The sequence below is a fragment of the Haemaphysalis longicornis genome, unplaced genomic scaffold (assembly GCF_048455015.1).
Source record: "Haemaphysalis longicornis isolate Haplotype H1 unplaced genomic scaffold, Haemaphysalis longicornis Haplotype H1 scaffold_3, whole genome shotgun sequence".
In the NCBI taxonomy this organism is placed as follows: Eukaryota; Metazoa; Arthropoda; class Arachnida; order Ixodida; family Ixodidae; genus Haemaphysalis; species Haemaphysalis longicornis.
Window position 1 is genome coordinate 139,946,817 of NW_027526335.1, and position 23,221 is coordinate 139,970,037.

The following is a 23,221-nucleotide window of genomic DNA, read 5'->3' on the forward strand; positions in this document are numbered from 1 at the left end:
GGTGGCCCAGTCGGCGAGCCGGTGGTTGTTGTTAAGAAACCATGTTTGTGCCAACTTGTCCAAGGAAAACCCAACGTTCTGTAGCTTCGCCACGTCATCCCGACGGTTAAACGCACTAACTCGAGTAAACTGATCCAGCCAGTCTTCAACGTCTTCATGGTAGAGCCCGGCGAAATTAAGAGGATCGCGCTGGCAGCTGGTGATAGCAAATGCCAGAGGCGCAGCAGGGGAGGTGCCAGCGGGACTGCTTCCGGCCTCACGCTGCATCGCTGCTACAGGCAATCGCCTACCTGAACGGAGCTCCAGGGGTCTGCTTGGAAGGCGTTGAGGACGGGATCAAGCGCAACCTGCACCACTTGTAAGGGCCTTGGTTACTCGGTGAGGTAAGGCGTTTATTGTACGACTAAGCCGTCTGGGAACACCGGACCAGCCACTAACAATGATGATGATTAGTCTCGTAGAAGACGAAGCGTTCCTCGATGTGTTTGGTGATGGGGATAATGGAGCAGTGAAATAAATGATTTTCTACGCTTCGGAGCTTCGCTCTCACAATAGTATTATCGTTACAGCTTAATCAAGGGTTAAACAAATGAAACGAACAGTTACACAGCCTAGTCAAGCTTTCTTTTTGCATATCTAGTGTCAAGCCATAGCAATTTTCATTTTCATGCTACGGCGGACATGATTCAAATCACTTGGTTAAGATTACATTGGACGGAAGATTAATATTTGACTTCTGGGTTACGTCGGACGTAATTCATAACAGTGGGCTAAAGTTCCATCGGACCTAGCTTCACTCTTAATATTAGGTTCCGTCGGATTTCTGTTTAGCGTTTATTGCCCTGTGCTTCCTACAATTTCCTGTTTTTGTGAAAAATCAGCTTTCAAGTAAACACCGTCAAGAAGCAGTGTCTTTTTTAACGCGTACCCGTACGCGGCTGCCTTAAATTATCTGAAACTGAAATCCGTTTCTTTAATACATCCCAGAGCTGACACTGCTGGTGAGTGAGTTCGAAACACCGTTAAGCAGTAATACGCTCCAGATCACAAGCAGGAAGAAAGCCTTGGAACATTGTCAGAACTCCACAGTTAGACTGCGTGGAATAGTCAATTGACACACCAATGCAAGATCGCGCGGTAAATCCCAAGGGCACCGGTGTACGCCCTCTCTGCGGCTGCGCAGCGCCCTGCGTGGCACACACAAGTACTTCGTTGCGACCGCGCATCCGCCGCAGCCGGACAAGCAGTCGGCTGCAGCACCGCCGCTACTTGCTGCACGGCATGCGTCAGCCGGAGCGGCGCCGTCCTTTCAATGCCCTGTTTTAGTTCACTGTAGCCGTTCAACTCATCCTTCACACGACTGCCTTTTTTCCCGTACAGGTTACCTAGTACGCAGGATTGGCTATACCCTTTTACAGCGAAGCTGTGTGTCTCTCGTTGGCCGTTTTTTTCCCCTAGGGATCCCCGTTCTGAAAGGAGGTTGAAGTACAAAGGACGTAGGAGCAAAGGAAGTGAACATGGCGCTATTGGTCACGTGGCCCACTGGGGTGCAATGAAGCAAAAATAAAACAATTCCGCTAAGAGAATGAACGGGACACGGCCGCTGATGCGCTGCTAAAACTAAAGTAAAACAGACTTTCTTTGCCTTACCACGTGAACACCTCCAAGTAGAACGCTTCATAACCACAGCATGAAAACGTGGACAGCGAGCTGGCAATTACAATCGCACTGTCGGCGAATAACGAAGGACATAGAAGGGGGTCTTGATGGCATAGAAGGAGCAGCTCGGCACCCCGCAAGTAGTTTGGTCTTGACGCGCGCTATCTGCAGGGCTGGACAAATTTAAGGCATGTAGGGAGTCTTGCTCTAGGTGTAGGTGCAGGAACTTTTGTATTCTGTTTAAATTTCTTATTATGCACATAGTGTATAGTAATGAATACGGTAGTAAGGAAGCAGAATAGCTCATTAATTTTTGTGGCTGTTGTTCACGCTGGAATATCATGCGCTTTGTATTGCTGTGTAATGCTGTTTCCAAACGCCCAGCTTGAGATACATCGCAAAAATAATTAGAAGAAAAAATGTAGTGTTGGCGTTATAAAGTTAATCTGGAACAAAAGGTGACGCATAAATTGCGTATCCAATACAACCAGAACAATTGCTGCGTGGCAGTAATCAGTGCGTTTATACACTGGGAAGTGTCTGTACAGCTATCCTCACTAGCTTGCTAAACAAGCCCTTTCAGGTCACACGATGGGTTTGATGAAAATTGACTCAAAGTATTGCCCAACGTTTCACATACATTTAAATGCTGTGTTACTTTTGAGCATATGGCTATGTATTTTATGAACAAAAATATCTAGTTATGCCTTGTTATCCTCTCCTACAGGGAGCAGGAGTGCACGACAAGCTTTTCCAACCGTGTGAACCCATACACCCCTGAGAACTCTTTCTCAAACCGCAATCATAGCCTTTAACTAACCATAACCTACCCGTCGATGAATCTCAACCCAACTAATTTTCGGCAGGTGGCGTTGCGCGGACAAGTGAATCCATATGTTTCCCTATGAGCTTGTTCGCGTGTCGCCATCTGTGTTCTCCTTCGCGATCCACGCGTGGCGGCATGACGGCTGGTGCTTGGCATTTCCAATTACGCTTTTTGTGTTAATGAGGCCCTTTTTAGGCATGATATTAGGCATGATATTTAGGCAAGCTACGTCCCAGTTTATGAGGGACGCTGCTTACTAGTTGTTACCTATTTATTTGGAATTTTTTTGTCAGTTTATTCTTTTTTTGCGTTTTTCTGCAAGACAACGCAGAATAATCAGGGTTGGCCTCGGGCTCACGGGGCCGCCAGCTGAGGCCCAGAAGGTGTTTCCGACCGCCACCTGCAGGTGACGATGGATGGCGTTGAGGAGGAAGTTTTGGCACATGAAGCCAACAGCAAGACCAGAGTCGACACGAGGCTGCCAATACAAGCTTCGCATAAAAATATGCAGTTTTGCTTTGCTGGGCCATACAAATAGGTGGTGTAGTACATTTGCCGCTCTACCGGCAACAGCCGATCATGCTTTTTTTATGTAAAACAACTTACCTGCTGAACATTATACTCGTGACCTTGTAGTTACCAAAATGAGCAGTTCTTCGTAGTAGTTATGAGGTGAATAATTTACAAAATTGATTTTAAAGCCAGGAAATTATTTTATTCAGTGTCAGAATGGCAGAGCATAAAGAATGAATGCCTGCTGAGGACACGAATGTAAATCGAAATATCTAGTAGATGATTATTTAGGAAGACGCAGTTTCAACGGTCATTCCCGCCCATGCTAAGGCTTGGGTTCTAGTGCCGGCTGTTTATACGGAATGTTGTTAATTTTTTCGTTTAAACTCTGATACCTGCTATCTAGCGTCACGGTAGATGCTCAGTTGTTTTTAGGAAGCTATCATTTTCCCCCACCTGCCGCAAGTTAAGCAAGTTGGAATAGAGTTTAGATCAAAGTGATGCAATATGTGCGAAAGAGCACAAAGGCAGGAGTGTCATACGCGCCCCTTAGAAATACCATTTTTCAAACACCCTTCTCTGTGTACTTAACATTTGCCCATTAGGCAAATGTCTTAGCACATCCTTATATGGGATTGGTACTGCACTCATTAAGATGACAATTTATAGTCTTCCCGGGCCTTTCTTCTGGAGGCGCACCATTTGTTGGCCACTCAACTCCAAAGAGCCAAGGCTCTTGCCGCCTGTCACGCTCTTACACAAAAGGTAAACGTTTACACTGCACTATTTCTACGGAAAATTTATCATTTTTTCCATCTCGAAAAACGAGGTAGTTTGTTTTTCACTTTTCCACACGCACTAGCCGGTGATCACACACGAGCCGGCATAAAGCTTTTCGTAGTTGCGCAGACATGCCCGCCGCGATAAATACGTTGTTTAGTGAGGTTGCCTAAATGTGTCTTGTATATAGACAACGCACCTAATTTCGTGCTTTCCGCTGTTGGAAGTGTATATCTCAAGTTTTCCGGCCCCGTTGAAAACAAACTTTTTCTGCTGATCCCTTAGATATAACGTTGTATTACTTTGAGACAATAGGCACGTAGTTTTAAAAAGCGCGAACTACGAAAGTTTCATTGCAAGGCCATCAAGTCATAGCATACAACTCTGAAATAGCAGTCGCAATGCATTGTTGTATAAAGCCACTGTCTGTCTGGTACCAGTTGGGAAAGAATCACAAGAAATTTATGTGGTCTGCAGCATGCTTTCGGGCAAAATCCTCTGGTGTTCTATTGCATTGCAGAAACACAAGCTTTACAAAACAGGGGCTTCTGTCCTTTGTAATGTGTGTTTCGCAATTTTATTTGCACACGATGTCGGCTGGTGACACCGGTACGGGGTTCACGCGCTATAAACCTTGTGAAAGACACATTTTCACTGTGGCCATTTCTGCTGCCTCTTGGCTTTATATATCACATACTGTTTTGTTTCACCGTCTTCTTATTGTCGAGGTTGTTTTGCTTTGTTCATGCCGCACCACTTGTTTTTGTGTCGTCCCGTTAACCAGTTCATAGCGTTCGCAGTTTCTTGGAAGCTACATACAGGGAAAATGCATGTTTTGTTTTCTTTTCAGAAGACTACATTGCTCAAAAAAGGAATGACACTTTTCGAGAAAACTTCGAGCAATTGGTCTCGTGCTTACGGAAGAGAAATAAAGTGGTGTATTCACAAGCCAATACCTTGACCGGACCTATCGCGTCACACATATTTTTTACGAGATTTGAGGCCATCGAGCAAATCAATCACCCAATAAACGAGAATTAGAGATTTGTATTATTGTGCCGCTTTCTGTTGATAGTGCTCCTTTTATGTTACAATAAGATATGAATGTAAAACTATGGCTCTGTTTCCTTCTTATGCCGCTGTTCACTTTGTGTACCACATAATTTACGACTTTCTCTATTTTATCTTTTATCTTTTCGGATGAAAATACGTTTTTTTTCGGGTAGAAATAGAGTAGAGTGAGTTGAAAGCTAGTTGAACGGTATTTGTTTTTAATTAAAATAGGTCTGCTTCTTGTCTTGACTCTCTTTCTTCCATGCTAGCCTTTCGCGGTAACGTTGCGATTTAGAAGTTCTCTCGACCGCCAATCCCTCTTGGGAACACAAATACATTTTCTACAAAGGGATTCAGCAACTTCAAAGACAAGAGTTTGCACAATTTTGGGAATAAATCTATAATCATAGGAAGATAAGTTATTGCGTTTGTTTCGGCAAAGGTGAAATGGGAAAGCGCACCGCCGTGTATGTTCTCTCGATACATCATATTACGTACCCTGACGAGACTGGCTACCGTGGAGGACGAAAGTCTGAACAGACTAATGGTTCTATGCCGCCAGGTGTATATCATATCGTCTAAGAAAAATCCCAGAAAAAATTACAAAGCTATCCCTCCCGAATAAAGTCCCCTCGATTTTAATTCCGTCTTTTTTGCAGCAGCGATGCATTTTTGTGTTCTTTTAATCAACCCGAGCCTATATTTTGAGGATACAATATGCGTTTTTTTTTTATTTTATTAGAAAATATTCTGCGCGTTTTGCGTCCAACCAAATATATCGATTTGTACGTACGTACCATGACATATGGGCCCCTTCAAAGAGCCTCTCCTCCTTAACACGTCAAGCAGAATGATTGGCAGGGTCACGATCCAATTCTTTGTAGTATACCGTGGCTAGAAGAGGCTGTTCAGCGTTATCCGCACGTTAGCACTAAATAATCGATACATAGGATGTCTGGCTCACTTCTGGAGACAGTGGTGGATAAATAGACACTAATGTGACACTACACTGTCTGCCTGAAGGCGCAGAATCATGGTTCTGCTGGTGATATATGGAGATGTTATACAGGGGAGAAAAAGGATACCAGTCGTTATTCCTGCCAACAAGTTAGACGACGCTTTTAATGCATTCCACGGCTGACTCCGACGCACTTGTGCGTTTTTTTTTTTTGCCTGAGCGTCAAACAGAACAGCTGTCAGGACAATCACTGTTAGTACCTGTTATAGAAAAGATGTAGCCAGGCAATCCTTTCCTCCGACTATTTTTAATTATTCTACACGCAAACGCATTTACTGCAAAGCCGATTACGGTAATGTGTGTTTTTCTTTATTAGTATGCTAACACATCCAGCATTTCTGTAATAGCGTGTCCCGTGTTTGTTGTTCAGGTGGTTTTACTTTATACTCAAGGTAGAAGACCTAGTTGTAAGTGTGTCATCGAAGAGCTTTATATTCTGCCACTGCACGCTTTCGCCATCGTAAGCGAAGCGCTTGAGGTAATGTCATAAGGATAGGTCACCTTGTGGCAACAAGTAGCCATGAAGACGAGGCATACGCTTGCATTGTATGCGTACAGGAGCCCCATTATTGTTCTCTTTTAGAATTCTTTACTGAAGCGTAACTTTTTGTGTTCATCAAATCCTCCTCTCTCCTTATCATTATTTCCTATCCCTTTATCTATGCACAATGGACAGATGAGCGCTTCAAAGAGGGTGAGAATATTTCTATATGTTTCTTTCTTCCTGCGCGACCACGTATTCGGTTGTATAGGAATTTTAAGGTAGGCACGGGTACTCTGCTTTATCTGCAAGTTTCGTCTTCCATTTGTATTTGTTATGGCGACACCCTCGTACGGGTCTTCTTTTGAATTGATGACTGTACGCAAGCCTGTACGTGGGAACGTTTTGTTGTGGAATATAAATTTGTATCAACACGTACACACATGAACTGGTCCGCGTGAGGGGTATTAGAGGTTCACTTGCCATGAGTGACAAGCCATTTACAAGCACTTTACAAGGGGCAAGCATTTTACAACGCCCTTGGCGCAGCTTCATTTTTGCCGCGAGGCCTCTGCGATAGCGGTCCGGATTTCTTTATTCCAGTCCCTTATTGTAGAAAGCGTCGGCACCCACATCTGCAGCCGCCTTCCGTGGCTGTTGTAATGCTGCCATTACAACGGCCACTCACTTTTGTGGGATAAGGTCTGTGATGCGCCATGGCGGAGAGCACAGGTTTCTGAGAAGCACTTCAATTTCTGCTATTCTATTCTCCTTCAATTTATCGCTCCTGCCTCAATGGCATGATACAGAGTAACCTGCTGTTGTGAACCCTACCTGCCACGTCAACAACGTATTCGTCTCATTGAACTACTCTTCGGGCTATGCTAATTTTGTGAAGGCGTAATGGTTTGGAGCCTGATGATTATGAACGAAGTATTCTTCTTAAGAACAGGCGGTGGAAATTGTGACATACATCGGATCGTTTGCTTTTAGGCGTGCATTTTGAAGCAGCTAACGAAGCCGGACGTGGAGATGTAGGGTGAAGGTCGTAAAGACGGTAAGAGCAAAATTTTCCGCACAGATGTTATGAATAGTGTACCCACGCAAGTGGACAGCTAAACTATTTGCATACTTTTACGTAATACGCGTGAAATGTGGCAGCTTGGTTATGTGTACCCAACTTTGGAAATTTCGCTATATCCAACAAATTGTGTCATGGAGGGTCCGTCGGAGAAAACAACAAATGAAAAACTAAGAACATCTCAAAATCAAATAGGAAATTGAAAAATTTTGCTCAATCTGGCACTCTTCAGTTATTAAGTAACAGGCACAGAAAACGCAAAAAAATGTAAAAGGAAAAATGAAATATTTCTAACCAAACAAAAAGGCGGAAGCGTATAAAAACCCCGACATTGCAAAATGAAGAAATAGGATATGTAAATAAATCTTACAATAAACAAACCAAACTCCAATTTTTTATCAACACCAACGCCTTTGCTGAACATGAAATAAAAACAGGAATAAAGGCTGCCTGTGTAGGCGGGTTTTTAATGCCACGTAATAACGCCGATGTCGTCGAAATGAACAAGCTTCGTAAGAAATGTTACATATTAGCAGACACTTAATAAAAATTCTGAAGTTATTCGATCTCTTTTGTCTGTCACTTGTACAGTCGACGTGACCGAATATTGACTTGAAAAACGCGACGCCAAATAAGTGGTTACAAAAAACCACAAACTTTCTACCATGTGTAGAGGGAAGTCCAGTGCAGCTGGCGCTTCTGCGAAATTCGCTATGATGTGGTAGAGCTATGCTCAGTATATGCTATGGGACGTATAAGGAACGTAGCGCAATTTCTAGCCCATTGACACGTAAAAAAACAGCATTGATAGCTATAGAGAAATACGTCTTTAGTGTGCCGCACAGGGGAATAGTGGACAGAAACCACTGACGTGGCGGCAATATGCATGACTCTGGGAAGAGGCGGCAGCGGTGGAGAGGAATATAAAGTGGGACTGTAACCGTACTCCCTGCATCGATGGCCGTGCTCCTCTGTAACCCATACTGCCGGAAAGCCGACTTGCATGCAGAGAGAGAGAGAGAGAGACTCAACATATTTATTGTTTCTTAGTAAAGAGTCCTTAGGGTGGCCTCCTCATTCCAGGAGTCTATTGGCACGGGCCGCGTCTTCTGCCCTCTCCACCAACTTGAGCTGGACGTCGAGGGAACTTGCATGAATCAAGCTTACACACACCTTGTTAGGGTCGGCTTCCCCTCGAAACAAATCAATGCTACTAAGGATTTTTTTCAGGGAAAATATGGGCCGTTTTTACTACAATATGAGCGCCCAAGTTCCTTTGTGTATTTTTGATAACTTCTTTTCATACGATCACACGGTTGGTCCACGTAGGGCCTGTTGCCGGAGACGATCTGATGTATCCTGGCGTCTTCGTTGTAAAACTCCGCACTAAATACGTGGTCATAAAACGCAGCCCCAGAGAAGTTGGTGGCGTTGACCAATGCCTGTTTCGCGCGTAAACCAGCGAAGCTCTCATTAAGCGGCGATCAGACGAGGGCCCCTCTTCATGGCGCGATCACTCCTGCAATCCGTGTGCGCACCGCTTCGCGGCGCTCCTCTCCCGCAACAGCGTGAAAGCGAGGCGACAACCGGGCAAGCGGTGGCTGCATGGGGAAGGGAAAGAGAAAGCGGCGAACAAGCGGAGGGCGAAGTTCCGTCATCCCTACTGGAAGTGCGTGCCCGTGTGAGAGCGCGTCCGCGGAGGGGCGCCCCGTTCGCGCGCGGGGCAGCACAGGCAAGCAGGACGCCTCCCCGCACAGGACGCCCGGGTCGTCGCACAGTCGAGCCCGGGATTCGGGACTGCGCGCGCGCGCCGAAAGCCGCCGCGCACCTCGGGACTTCTTCATCCACGTAGCGCCTGCGTGCCCAAGAGAGCCCGCCTCCCTCACAACCCTCGCTCTCTTCAAACTTCACATTATATTCGCGCGCTTTCCAGGATACTCGCCAGAGAGTTCTCGACACACGGAGTGAAGTTTTCGTGAACTAGCAAGCCCGGAAGAAATCGACGGAGCGCTGCTGAAGCAAAAGCTACCTGTTGCTTCTGTGCTGTTCTTCGGCCCCTGTGTGTAAATTGTGCTGGCGCCGAAGTCTTTTCGATTGAGCAGGAGTTGTGGTCTCCGGGAAGACGATTCACAAGGAGCAGCTGGTGCTTGTTCTGGGGCGAAGAGGCTCCACTTGGAAGTAACGCTGCTCTCGTTAAGCGCTACTCAACTTCGTACGTACCGACTTGGGGTCCGAAAACCTATTTTTGGTGATATTGCAATAATTTTATTTTCAAACATACCTTTCTTAAGTTCCGTTACGCATTAACTGAGGGAGCTAAACGCATTGAGCAATCGTCTAGCGCATTTTCTTAGCAAAAATCTTTCGCGTGGTGAACGGTACGGCCTTTGCTATAATTTGATCCTCCCGCTGAAATCCTCCTGTAATCCTCATGCACTTTTGTCCTGCAAGCACGAGCTAACTATATTGCTTTGCCTGAAGTCACGTTACTTGAGTTAATCCAAGGCGCTGAGGGGTAAATTTTTTCTACAGTGAATAACGCTTCCTTTAATTCCACTGATTTTCGTGGCCCCGTGGTACTTTTAGCGTGAACGAATATTTGATGGCTTTTTTATTTAGAATTGAGCTCACCAGTATGAAAATTTCAGAGTATTGAGCCTGTAACTTTCTGCAACAAGTAAAATAAAACAAGCCTCTGTCCGGCTCAGTAGGTATTTTCTAGATCTGCAGATTGAACAGCCACTTTGAATACAAGACTTCTTGAACCTCCTTAAAAGTTTTCTTAAAACGTTTTGACATCGTGCAGACGACGCTCAATATTTTCCATGGTCGCTCGCTTAGACCCATTTCGTAAGAAAATATTTAGGTCCGCCTGAGCAAGCAAGTAATCTAAGTGGGCACAGGAGGTTTCTTAGATTGTTAGCAGCCCACTCGTTTCCTTATTTTCAATCATTCGCCTCAGCAATCAGCCGGCAAATTGGAAATGCTTCGAAACCGCGCGCTCGAATGGATCTCCATTTGTGATTCCTCGGGAACGACGCGCACCAACAGTTCCGGGAAGCGCTTCCAGATGTATGGCTGAACAGGCTGTTGAGATATTGTGCTTTCCTTCAGGTTTCGGATGTTCGTAGGAGGCTCAGGCACTGCGGCATTATTTTAAAGCAGCGCATGCAGGAGCGCCCGACATCCATTTCTCGCACTTGGGCATCAGTGCTTCCTTCGCCATTCAAGCAAAGGGCGCTTACCTACCACGGCAATCAGTTTTAGCAATTTGCTGTGTGTACGCGGAGGAACCGAGGTTTTTTGATGAGCGTCAAATTTCTTCAAAGCACAGAAATACATACGCTCGCAGCTTGAGCGCTTTGTATATACAGAGTATGTATTTTTAATGCGAACAATTTTTCTCGCGAACAAAGGAAAGTCCTTATGCATTCTGCAGAGGCAGAATATATTACCGTTCGAGGCACAGCACGAGTGTGAGTACGGCAGAAGATTTATAGAGGCTAGTCTGACCCTCATGTGAAGGAGAAACTCCTCAAGCGCTTTTGTACCTGCTCAAGATTTAGACATATCCGTGTCGTCGTGTATAGTTGGTTCAATAACTCCCTATTGTTGTTTGAATCGTGAGTGTAGTCTAAACAACGCGTAACACCTGAATCACCCAAGTTACACGACTTTCAAAGAAAGCCACTCGTGCTAAAAAAAATTCCCCTCAATTTTCCCCTGGTAAAGACATAGGTGTTTCGTGTCCAATACAAGCCGTCGTGAAATATCTAAGTAGCCTACCACGAGAGAAAAGGTCAGCCTCTCCACGGAGGTCACGATATCTACCTCTCATAGTCGAAGGCACCAGCGGTTGAACGTGAAATCTATCATCCACAACTTCACAAGCTCCTATAAGAGGACCGCGAAATAGTCTGAGCCCTTTACGATTCACGTCGAACGTTGGCGGTTGCGAAAGACGAAAAAGGAAAGACGAATATCTTTTCCGGGAAATCGGAATAGAAGGAAAACCCCGAAAGAAATAAGCTACTGGTAAAACACGCCGGACGCGTCACGCCAGCTGTCGAAGATTTCCTAAATCTTATTAGGAAGAGCGCCGTTTCTTTTCTTTCGTCGTTCCAACTGCCCGTCGGCGTTCATTCGCGCGCGAGTTGTCGGGCGCGAGCTTCGGTATGAGTTCGTGGGTGCGCCTTCGAACCTGCTCGTAATTGCGCCAACGGCACGGCAGTGCCGTATTTTATTGTTGCTTTGGCGCGGCTCGGACACAGCGAGGGACCTGATGTTGTTGTTTGCTGCGCCGCTAGTTCGCTGGATCTTGCATTTTTCTGACAGCCGAAAACGGAACGTAACCGGAAAATAGTGCGCTCGGCTCCGCGGCGAAAGGAAACGGCTTCGCAAAAACTGCATTACACCGAGCGGCCGCTGCAATATACGTCTCGCCGCTCCCAGTGCTCGCGAAACTCGTAAAAGAAGATTGATAAGATTGTGGCCGCAAAGCACCGGGACACAAAAAAGGGAAAGAAACAAAGACTTATCCCTGTGCGCGCATTGTGTGGGGAATTCCTTCGTTGGCGCCGGCGTTGGCCATCGTGCGACCTGCTGTGGGCAGCAGAAAACATTGATTCCTCCTCCTTTTCGGCATCAGCTCGGTGTGTGTTTCGACACGTAGCCAGCGCCGGCCACAACACCGTCTCAGCTTTCCGTCTTGCCGCCAGCGCGGGGAGCCTTGCGGCCAGAGAAGCGGAAACGTTGCTGACGGACAACCCTTCCGAAGGAAATCAGCTTCTTCGGCATCGACCCTTCAACGAGAGGCAAGTCGTAATGGGTTCTTTCTATTCCTATTTCTCCTTGACCGTTGTTGTCTCCGAAAAAAAAAACTAAAAGATCACAGCAGTATACTAGATACGAAATGCAATCAGCGTCAATAACACGGAAAACCACGTTAGAAAATACCCTTACAAATTAGAAGTTTATTCATAGAGTCCAGAATTTAGTACAATACCGCATTCTGCAAAAGCACAGTATTTGCAAAGTTGAAAAGTATAATAAAGTGAAAAGTATTTATACACATACCCAACATTCTCGTTGGAAATTTTAACAACTCACCAACCTATTAAAGCCAATGTAGGAGCGTCATATCTCGCACGGAGAAAGGAGTCGGCGGTCATATCAGAACTCTAAAGATATTTTGCCGACATATGAACAATTGCAGTGTTTTAATTGTCAAAAGTAACTGACCATACATTTCAATGGCTGTTGAATATTGTGGAGCAAAGTGCGAAACATGAAATTAGCATAAAACGAAAACTCATTGCACTGCAATTATTGTATTGGGTGTAATTATTTCTGAAACATTTGCGATGTGCCCGAAAGGCGCACCTCAATCAGGAATTCTGAAACAGGGACTTCAAAAATTTGGAAAGATGGGCCTCGAGTGTACATTACGAGCATGGGGATTATTGATGTTTAAATAAATGGTTTTCCTAAGTATGCGACAATTATTTGTCCGCAGAATCAGTACAGTTCAATCCGCAAATTGTGCTTGCGCTGAGCCTGTTGATGAGTGTCTGTATTCCCCCACGATAAAGGTAAATACTGTTTTCCCGATGGTGTTTGTGCAGAGCATAAACAGCGACAACTTAAAACGTGAATTCTCATAAACCAAGTCATCTGCATTATAAGAAAGTTATTTTTTAACTGAATGTTTCTTGAGTAGAAAAATTCATTCAATTACTTTTGTCTAGCACAGGTGGCGGGTATAATGCTTTTTCCGCAGTAGTGGTAGCTGTACATCCCAAGACTGACTGTGACCGACTTTTAATGGCGCTCTATAATGGCGCCGTCAATAGCTGCACTTTAATGTATTTTTTTATAATGTTACGACTGTTTCGCGTTCTATACGACGCTCTCAATTCAGTTCATAAAGCATCTCGCGACACGCTGCTTCACAAAGTATTGAATTCATTACATTTCCTCGGATTGAAACATTTACCGTTCCCCTACGAGTTAGAGTGACAACTTTAGGGATTAACAATATTACCACTCTACAGGGCCCGTGCCGCTACTTTGCAAAATACAGACGAAGTGAAAGTCTGTTTGCGTACACAATGTTACTCACGTAGGCCCTTGTATCTTCACACTCCGTAAACCGGTTATAACGGGCCGCATACAGAAACATCGTGGTATTGATATTTTTGGAACAAAGGAGCGCCTGCGCCTCTTTGAAAAGCAAGATTTGCCTGAAAACCAAATCCTGAAGGGCAAGATTGGCTCCTGAAGGGCAGGCTTTGCTATGCAAATCTTGCTCTTTAGTGCGTGGCACGGCAACGTAGGTTCAGAGCTGGAGAGAGCTACTCTAAAGTAACGTGAAACAGAATTAGGCGCACTTCTCAGTTGCCCGTTACTTCTACACATTTAAAAGAAAATTTTAAAAACGTTAGTTTCTTTCAGACATTTAACTGTGAGTTGAATATGTAGTTTACTTTCGGTGGTAGTAGGAAGCAGTGGTAATGTAAGCTTCCAAACGTTTCTTGTTTATGCATTTTCGTAAATGGGGCTGGACTAACGGCTGGGCTTGCTTAAATATTTGAGGACAACAATTAATACGAGAAACGGTATTTTGTTAGCCTTCCCATAAAAAAAATGGGGAGGTCAATTTACACCCGCCGCGGTGGCTCAGTGGCTAAGGCGTTGCGCTGCTGAGCACGAGGTCGCGGGTTCGATTCCCGGCCGCGGCGGCCGCTTTTCTGATGGAGGCGAAAAGCAAAAACGCCCGTGTGTACGAGATTTCGGCGCACGATAAAGATCCCCAGGTGGTCAAAATTATTCCGGAGCCCTCCACTACGGCGCGCCTCATCGCCTGCGTTGCGTCGGCGCGTTAAACCCCACAATCAATCAATCAGGTCAATTTACATTTACTAGATATGAATAAAGTCTGTGGAGGCAAACACGGGAGTAACAACAACAAAGTTGGGAAAATTGTAAAATCATAACAAAATTCTTTAAAAAAACATTTACTTTATCCGCTACTATTGCGCCTTTTTTTGATCAGTTAGTGCTAGGAAAATATCTAGAGAAATTATGATTACCACACAAGCTACGCACATTTCACAGCTAAACTGTTCAAGCTACGAGATGCGCAGGAAAGCGTTGTGCGGATGCTTTTTAGGATACACCGAGTTGATATCAAAAGCGAAAGCGCTCGACAAAAATTGGCGATAGGTAAAAGTTTTTGCTTGTCGATACATTTAAATTCGGGGGAAATCATGCAGAACACTTGCTTTTGCCCCCTTTGGAAATATTTTAGATTAAGCCCATAAACTATTCCGCGTATTGTCCGAAATTGCGAAAGGCGGCAGAGTGTAGATTTGCTGGAAATTCAGGCTGAAGTAGGAGCTAAGATTGAGTGCAAGCAACAATTTAAGTGAATTAAGACATGTTCAGTAATATAATAATAAAACTGCTTCGAGGCTTTATACGCATCTGCGCCCGCGTTCAGAAAAACTCGATAATGCGACCGAATTGATATTCGTGGCGAAAAGAGGGAGAGTCGAGTTTTATGACGCAGTTCTTAAAACGGTTGGCCCATTGACTTTTAATTTAAGCAAAGGTAAGAGCTATAGAACGCTCCACCGCACACCCAAATGTCTATTTGGAGGCGTTAGAGGAAGCACGTTTAGGGTTGTCAGCTCTCATGAAGGAAATTAAGTACGCATGTAATTCAAATTTGCTGGGAATGCAGGACGCACTATCCGTGACGTGAGGTTCTTACGTGTGTCGGTAGGAATAATAATTCATATATATGCGCAACGGCATGTGGGTCCAGTCGTAACTGTGGTCGCGGGCAGTCCGCACAAAGCCGAACGAAATTGCGGACAAACGTGTATATTTTGCTCAAACAGTAGCGCAGCCGGAGGCGGTGGTGTGCCTTGAGCTCCCCGAAGTGGGCACACTGGTCATCTTCGTAAAAAGAATTGCAGATTGTAGAGCTCAAGTGGCGAGGGATGACAAGCAGCCACTTCCGGCATTCGGAGGGTCTGTCACGGCGGTAGAGCAGCTAATCACTAATTCAGAAGTAGCGGGCTTGACTGCGGAGGGCTCGGGGTGCTGATATCGCCACCGGGTTTAAAAGGAGCGCCAAAATTGAAGAAATCTACAAGTATTTGCGCTGCTCAGCTGGCATGCCGGCAAATAGAAGGTGCTCGCTAACACCGTCTGCAGCGGCGCGAGAGCGAGAGGTGACGGTGACATGTCAGCGGCATAGCGCTTCAGCTTCGGCCTGCTAGCGGCAAGAGCGGTATATATATCACACGGAAATCGTATTCTTGGAACCGAAGCTCCCAACTCCCAAGTCGCCCAGAAGGATATTCAATGAGGACAGCCAACAAAGAGCATGATGGTCAGTCACAACATGGACTTGGCGGGTGTATAGCTAGGGAAAAATTTGTCGACGGCCTATACGATGGCTAGGCACTCTTTCTCCGGGGCGGAGTAGTTGTATTCCGGCTTAGTAACGGTAAGGCTTGTGTAAGCGACGACATACTCGTCAAACCCTGATTTTCGGTGGGCAAGCACAACGCCGAAGCCGACACCACTGACCACTGGCGACAGCATGAATTTCCTTCGGCGCATGCGTGTCTATGTGCGGAAAGTGGGTGGACAGGTCAACAGGCGGCGCAACGTGGAAAAAGCCTTATCGCATTTAGGTGACCAAGCAAAAATGTCTTTTCGCTAAGAACCTTGGTTAACGGAGATACGACGGCGTTAGAGTTAGGAGCAAATCGACGAAGATATAAGCATAGGCCAATGAGTCTCCGTAGTTCTTTTATGCTGGTCCGTTTGTAAAACACAGAAAAAGGTTAAAGTTTGGTTGGATCAGGGAGAACGGCATCTTTTGAGACGATTTGACCCGAAATAGTGAGCTTCCCGGCAGCAAAATGGCACGTCTTAAGACTGAGGTGAAGGCCGACATCGGTCAGGCAATTCAATAATTTCTCGCGGCGCTTGAGGTGTGTGCCCAAGCTGGGGGAAAACATGATGTCGTCAAAGCAGCGCAAACTCATTTTTCATTTGAGTACTTGCAGAACAGCGTCCATTATTCGCTAAAAGTTAGCGGGAGTACTGCAGATGCCAAACGGCATTGCTCTTAAAATTGTACAACCCGTCAGGAGTTACTAAGGCGGTTTTCGGATGATCTGCGTCTTCCATAGGGGCTTGCCATTACCCAGATGCAAATCCAAAGAAGAGAAAAACTCAGCACGTTTCAAGAATTCGAGAGCGTCATCATTGCGGGGCAGAGGGTATGTGTCTTTGCAAATGATCGTGCTCAAGCGTCTGTAGTCTGACAGAATCGACGGAGCCATCTTTTTTTAACGCTGACAACAGCTGACGCTCATCAGCTATTTGAAGGGCGTATAACACCTCGATGAAGCATGTCGTCGAATTGTTCTTCTATAACGTGATGTTCAGCGGTCGACACGCAGTATGGTCTTTGCGGTAATTGCAAGTGCGACGCCCTTTCGATGAGGTGACTGATGGTGGAAGAACGGCCCAAAGATGTTTTCTCCCAGTCGAAGGAGTTGCGGACCCGGGTAAGTAACTGAAGAGGCGTTCACGCTGCCGAGCTGAAACTTCAGAGTCGACAGAGGAAAGTAAATCTTGTGAACCATGTGCGATGCGGAAAATGTGAGGGCTCTCACTGGTAGTGATAATTGATCGCCGGGGACTTCGGCTAGGAGGTTTGCGTTGAGAGGATCGACACAACCAATGCACCCCCCGCAAAGCACAGTGAACGGCAATGTGGATGGGTTAGGGATGTATTATCCATAGCAGAAAAGCCATTTTCAAGGGAAAGGATGGAGAACGGCGGAGGAATGTCCTTGCGTCAGGAAAACACTTTTCATAGATTGAAGATTGCGGTCAACTTAGGGAGAGCAGCACAGGACACTGGTACCAACACTGCCGAGTTTGGAGGAATGACGGTATCTTCCGTAACAGCGAGCTTGTGCGTGGTACTGAAAAATCGTTGAACTGGCCATCACACAATGACAGCAGCGCAACCTCAGCGCGGGCGAAATCTATAATGGCTTGTGGATGTGACAGGAAGTCCCAGCTTAGGATGATATCATGAGGGAATGAAGGCAGCACCAGGAATTCAATGAAGTAAAGAGCGTCGTCCTCTACAACGACCCGGGCTGTGCATGCAGCGAATGGTTAAACTTTTTCAGCGCTCGCTGTGCGAGAATGAAAACCGGGACAGGTGTCGTCACGTTTTCAATTCTGCGAAATAGCTTTCCTTGAGTGACTGAAACTGCGGCAGCACTGTCAACAAGTGCAAGCGTGGGGACTTCTTCAATAAAAACTTCAATAAAATTCGCATTAAAATGTGACGGTTTGCGCGTTTCGTGGTCGTCGCCGTTCTTGCCTCGGGAACGGCGACGACTAGATTTCTTGGAGAGTGGTGGAGCGACGTCGCAAGGGGGACACCGAACGACGACGCGGGAATGATGACAGGCAGTTTTTAATTGTCGGTGCCTCCGATAAAAGAGAGCAACGCGACGGCTCCACTGGGGTTTGCTCGTTCGACTGATTCGGCGTGTAGGCGGGTAAGGCAGGAGCTCGGTAGGCTTCCGAGAGGTGGTAAACTTGGCGGCGACACAAATGCGCAACGTGACAAGGAATACGACAGTCGAAACAGATGGGCCGGTTGTCAAAGGTGCGCCATAGGTTAGCAGGCTGTACCACCGGGTGAGCGAGAACAAAGGCGGGTGCCCGCGCGAAGCGCTGGAAAACTGCGTTGCTGGGTTGGGGACGCCGCCGCGCTGCAACTTCGGTGTAATCGAGAGGTGTGACCGCAGGTGCGACGGCCATAGCCGCTGGAGCCGACTGACAAGCAAGTGAAGCGGGAAGAGCTTCAGCGACTTCTTCTTGAATTGCTTGTCGCAGTGAGGACGGAAGGCCAGTGGGAGGCATCCGCGTGTTTACATACGGCAGGATGGATACCGGCCGGGCGACCTTTTCGCGAATGAAATCTTAGGTGCGCTGTAGAGGCAAAGAGATCTCAGGAGCAACGGTAGGGCCACCGATAGCGCAAGGGTAACGTGCTTGGTGCGGCCGGGTAGCGAGACGTTGCTTCCGCATCTCTTCATAACTCAGGCACCGATTCACTACTTTCGAAACGGTTCCCGCATTTTTTTTCAACCAGCACGTAGAAGGCATCATCGTCAATACCTTTGAGGAATGTGCTTGATTTGTTTGCGTCTCCAGCACCAAGGGGGTCACATGCTTGCAAAGGCCGAGAATGCCTTCCATATAACTGGTGAAAGTTTCCCACGCCTCCAGCGCCCGCATTCAATGGCGCCGTCCACCACAAAGCTTCCTTACACCTGGGTGACGGAACACTTTCACGAACCTTGTCTTAAAGCGTGCCCAGGTCTAAAACTTAGCCTCATGGTTTTTAAACTAGAGCTTTGCAACTTTGGTAAGGTAGAAGATAATGTCGTTTAATTTTGACACGTCCCATCGTTTATAGCTGCTCACACCCTCTTAGTAATACAACCAATCTTCCACGTCGTGATCATCGATTCTGCTTAAAGTAGAGCGGTGGCGTTGCCGGAGGGGTCAAGAGCACATGAAGGGCTGCTGGGGTGGGGACCCCATGTTGTCGTCGTTGTCTAGGAACATGGAGGTGTCCAGCTTCCTGCTTTATAGTTCCAGCCTTTCGCGATGTGAGATGGAACGTGTCCTCCATTTGAATTATGATGAGGTTTATTGTCAGGACGGCAGCAAGGCGTGAAATAGCAGCGAGGCTTAGCTGAGTCCGAAGGGATTCTGCCGTTCGCGATCAGCTCTTGTGCCAACCCACTGGTGATGATGGTATGAGGATGATGCAGATCGCATAAGGTGATATGTTCCGCTGCCTCTTCTTTCCACGTCACTGTTATGTAGCTGCGCTGGTAGCGTTGCGTGCATGGTGAGTAGTGTTCAAAGTTTCAATATATATATATATATATATATATATATATATACAGAAAGAAAAGTCTACAACGCCAAAGAAGGCACAGGGGAGTGGTTAGACTATTTATTACCGTTAGTGACGTTACATTATTATTAATTTTTATTAATTACGTGAGAAAGAAAGAAAGAAAAACGCGCCCAGAGTGGGGACCGAACCCACGCCTTTCGATTAGATCTCGAATGCCTTACCAATTGGCATTTCTTTCTGTATTTCATAACGAGCCCCTCATTTCCAAACCCTATATATATATATATATATATATATATATATATATATATATATATATATATCTATATATATATATATATTAAGAATCAGGAAACGCGATTCCCGTTTAGGCTTCTGGTTTTTGCCTTCACACTCGATCACGAATGCGAGCCTGAACCAAGCGTTGCGAAGTGTCAGTCTGCATGTCCAATCCTTTTCTTCATGCGCGACAGATGGGCAGCGAAGTTGTCTCTTTTCCTCTGGTCGAGGTTTGCAGTGCCGGAAAGAGTGGCCACTCGCTAAGTATTAGCGCCTATGCGCTCCGTGATGACAAATGGCCCGTCAAACGTAGGTAGCAACTTCTGGCCTGTTGCCTGCGTCGCTAGTTGCCTAGTTGCACCCATACCTCGTCACCGACCCCGGACGGCGGTGCCCGTCGATGTCGGCGATCGTAGTACCTCTTCTGGCTCTTTAGCGCATCTATGGCGTTCCTTCGCGCTTCTTTTCTGATATTGTGGCACACCACCTGCCAATCGATAGGTTGGCCGACTTTGACGGGAGTGTCCAAACTTTGGAACCTGTCCGTAAATGACTTCGTACGGCGTGGTTCTCGTGGAAGATTGGAAGGACGTGTTGACCGAGTAAGCAGCGGACAGCAGGTGTCAGTCTCAGTCGGCTTCCCCTTCTTGTTGGTCTCCACGTACGGTGTCAGCCGTGCTTGAAGACCGTTAGCCTGGGAGTCGTAGGAGGGCGCAAAATGCTGTTCGACTTCCGCTCGGCCAAAAAAAAAGAGCTTAGCTGGCAGCTGCGGAAAGTCGTTGAACGGTCTGATATTAGCTTTTTCGGCATTCCATGTCTCCATTGGAACTTCGTCTTCAGGAAGTCGATCCCGTGACTTGTAGCTAGAGAGGGCAGAGCGGCTACCTTGATGTATTTCGAGAGGTAGTTTACGGCGACAATGATATAGCCGTGGTGGGGAAACGCCCCACGTGATCTGTGCCAATGGTGTAAATACTGCATCTGGAGGCGTGATAGGGCTTAGTAAGCCTGGACGACTTCCCGGGATTCTCTTGTACAGCTGGCAACCTTCGTAACTAGCTAAAGAAGAGCGAATTAGTCTGTGCATCCTCGGCCACCAAAAGCGCTCTTATACTTTCCAGAGAGTTGCGCGCTGCGCAATGTGTCCGCCCTCGGGAAAGTCATGAACGCCGCTCAAAATCTCAGCCCTCAACACCGCAGGGATTACAATGACGTGGTGTTCCCCGTGGCGATTTTTGGACCTCACGCGGCGATATAGTATTCTGTTGCGAAGAACGAAGTTGGGATTTCCTGATGAGGTGCTCAAAGCGCCAATCATCGCGGCTATAGGCCGGGATGGTCACGCTGTGCTTGCTAACGTATTTCTGAGCGAATAGGATCCGACTGTCCCCAAGGTGGCCCTGCGTGCATTCACCGGTGGGGTGACGTCAGAGTGCGTCGGCAAGCTGGTTCAGCGGCCCGGGCTGATGGCGTACGTGATACGTGTAGTCTCTCGAAGTAATGATCCATCTGGCGAACTTGTCCTTCAGATGGCGCTTGGTGAACATCCACGTCATTGCGGCGTTGTCCGTCACAACCGCGAACTTGCGGCCGAACAAGTAATGCCCGAACTTGTCGCAGACGCTCCAGACAAAGGCGCGGCACTCCATCTCATTCGAGTGGCAATGCCGCTGGGTGTCGGACAGCTTACGTCAAGCGTACGCCACGATGTGCTCTTTGCCGGTTCGATCCCGCTGCATAAGCACAGCTCCGAGGCTGACCTGGCTGGCATCGGTGTGCACTTCTTTCTCCCAGTCTTCATTCTTCGCAACGGAACACTATATCGCCGCGTGTGGTCCAAAAATCGCAACGAGGATCACAACGTCATTGTAATCCCTGTGGCATTGCGGGCTGAGATTTTGCGCGATGTTCATGACTCTGCTGACTTTAGCTGTAGATACATGTTTTCATGTCTTCCGTGCAAAAAAAAAAATAGTTTTCAAATAGGTGGCGTGGTTACTTTCAAAAACGTACAAAGAGAAGAAAAGAGACAGCTGCAAGAACGGCTGTATACTTGCATCGTGTTTTTTTTTTCTCGAACAAGTGGACGTGTCTATGTTTTACGCGCAGCAGTGAACCTTGCTATTCAAGGGAACTTGGCAAAATTGTTAATTTCACAGCAAGGAGTAAACCGGCAGCTGTCCACAGTCATTCTTCAAAAGGCGCTCCTCTTCCTATAAATTTTCTTGCGTGGTGCTCGATCACAATTGGGTGACCTTGTTTACATAGATATCAACTAGCAGGACTTTTGATGTCAAAAGCGTGATTTGATTAGGTTACAGACCGTTTGCAAAGCGATTACAAGTTTGGGAATTGAAGACCCGAACTCTATCGGGGCACACCAAAAAATATCGTCTACAAACCACCATTGACCGCGGGGCCTTCATTTACAATACAAGATTCTCCTACCCATACTGGCGTGCACTGACTCATTGCACTTACAATGCTCTTACAGGTTAATATGGTATCGCCTGTGGTATAGGGTCTTCGTAAAAACATTTGCAGAATTACGCAATGAACGGCTTTCGCTATGTAACGAAATATACCAAAATCAACTCACTACAGAAACCGACCCGTATCGGCAATTCTAGCTCTTTCATCCCATTACAGAGAATATGCAGACAAGTATATTACGCGGAGCCCCCCGTAATTAAAAATTTCAGACGAATGATGCAGATTTCCAGAACTTTGTGAAACCGTTTGACGAGCGCTGCGCAGCTCATGCGCCAGGGATAGACGTTGAACCGCTAGTTGCAGAGGATATTTTGATAGCGATACAAGTTAATAAAATTTTGCTCAAAGCTCGCCGCCCATGTACCTATTCCTCGTGGCTTTAGGTACATAATTCTTTCTCAAGCGAAGGATTCAACTAGACCTAATGACACGTTCTTTCCCAATAACCAATGCGCTGCGACCCACCGTGGACATCCCTAGCGGACTTGTCTTGGTCGTCCTTCTCCGGCATCTTCTTCTTTTGGTCTCGTGCACTCTAAGGGAGGCAACAAATCCTTGCCGGTTCTAATTGATCGCCCCTCCTGTGTCCCTCTCCGATGCTGTAGGTTCCTGATTGCAGCCTGCTATGCAGTACGGCTGGCGTGAGCCTACCCTTCCCTTCCCTCGGTACGCAGTTGCCGCGCTAACTGTCAGCTCAATCAGTCGGAGCGGCGGTGTCAGTCCCATTAGGGGCAATGCCTGTCACCGCCAGTGACGCTAATTAACGTGTTTTCCGCGGCTCCCTTCTGCTTGACCTGGAGTGACAGTGCGCCCTTCCATATGCTTCACTAAGCAGGTTTCAGATTTGAGCTTGAAGAAGTTCACCGACCCGCTAAGCTGTTTCCATCGTTAGAAATTTCTGCAAAACGTTCCCTCAAACGTCATTCTGGATATACGCTAAGCTCACGCTTTCACAACTAAAACCCTCTATAGAACCTGTCTAAAATTTAAAACAAATTTCACGAATTATTCTCTTCAGAATGTCAAGCCTAAAATATATACACGCGAGGCTG

The 23,221-nt window shown here is 46.6% G+C and overlaps 1 protein-coding gene across 1 annotated transcript in view; it reads left to right on the forward strand.

Annotated features, from left to right (window-relative positions):
- Positions 1–9,126: 9,126 nt before the first annotated feature.
- LOC144175111 (putative G-protein coupled receptor No18) overlaps positions 9,127–23,221 on the forward strand; it is a 132,254-nt gene continuing 118,159 nt past the window's right edge. The window contains exon 1 of the mRNA XM_077704192.1: positions 9,127–12,225. The gene's annotated coding sequence lies outside the window, so the exon portion shown is untranslated. The remainder of the gene's footprint in view (positions 12,226–23,221) is intronic.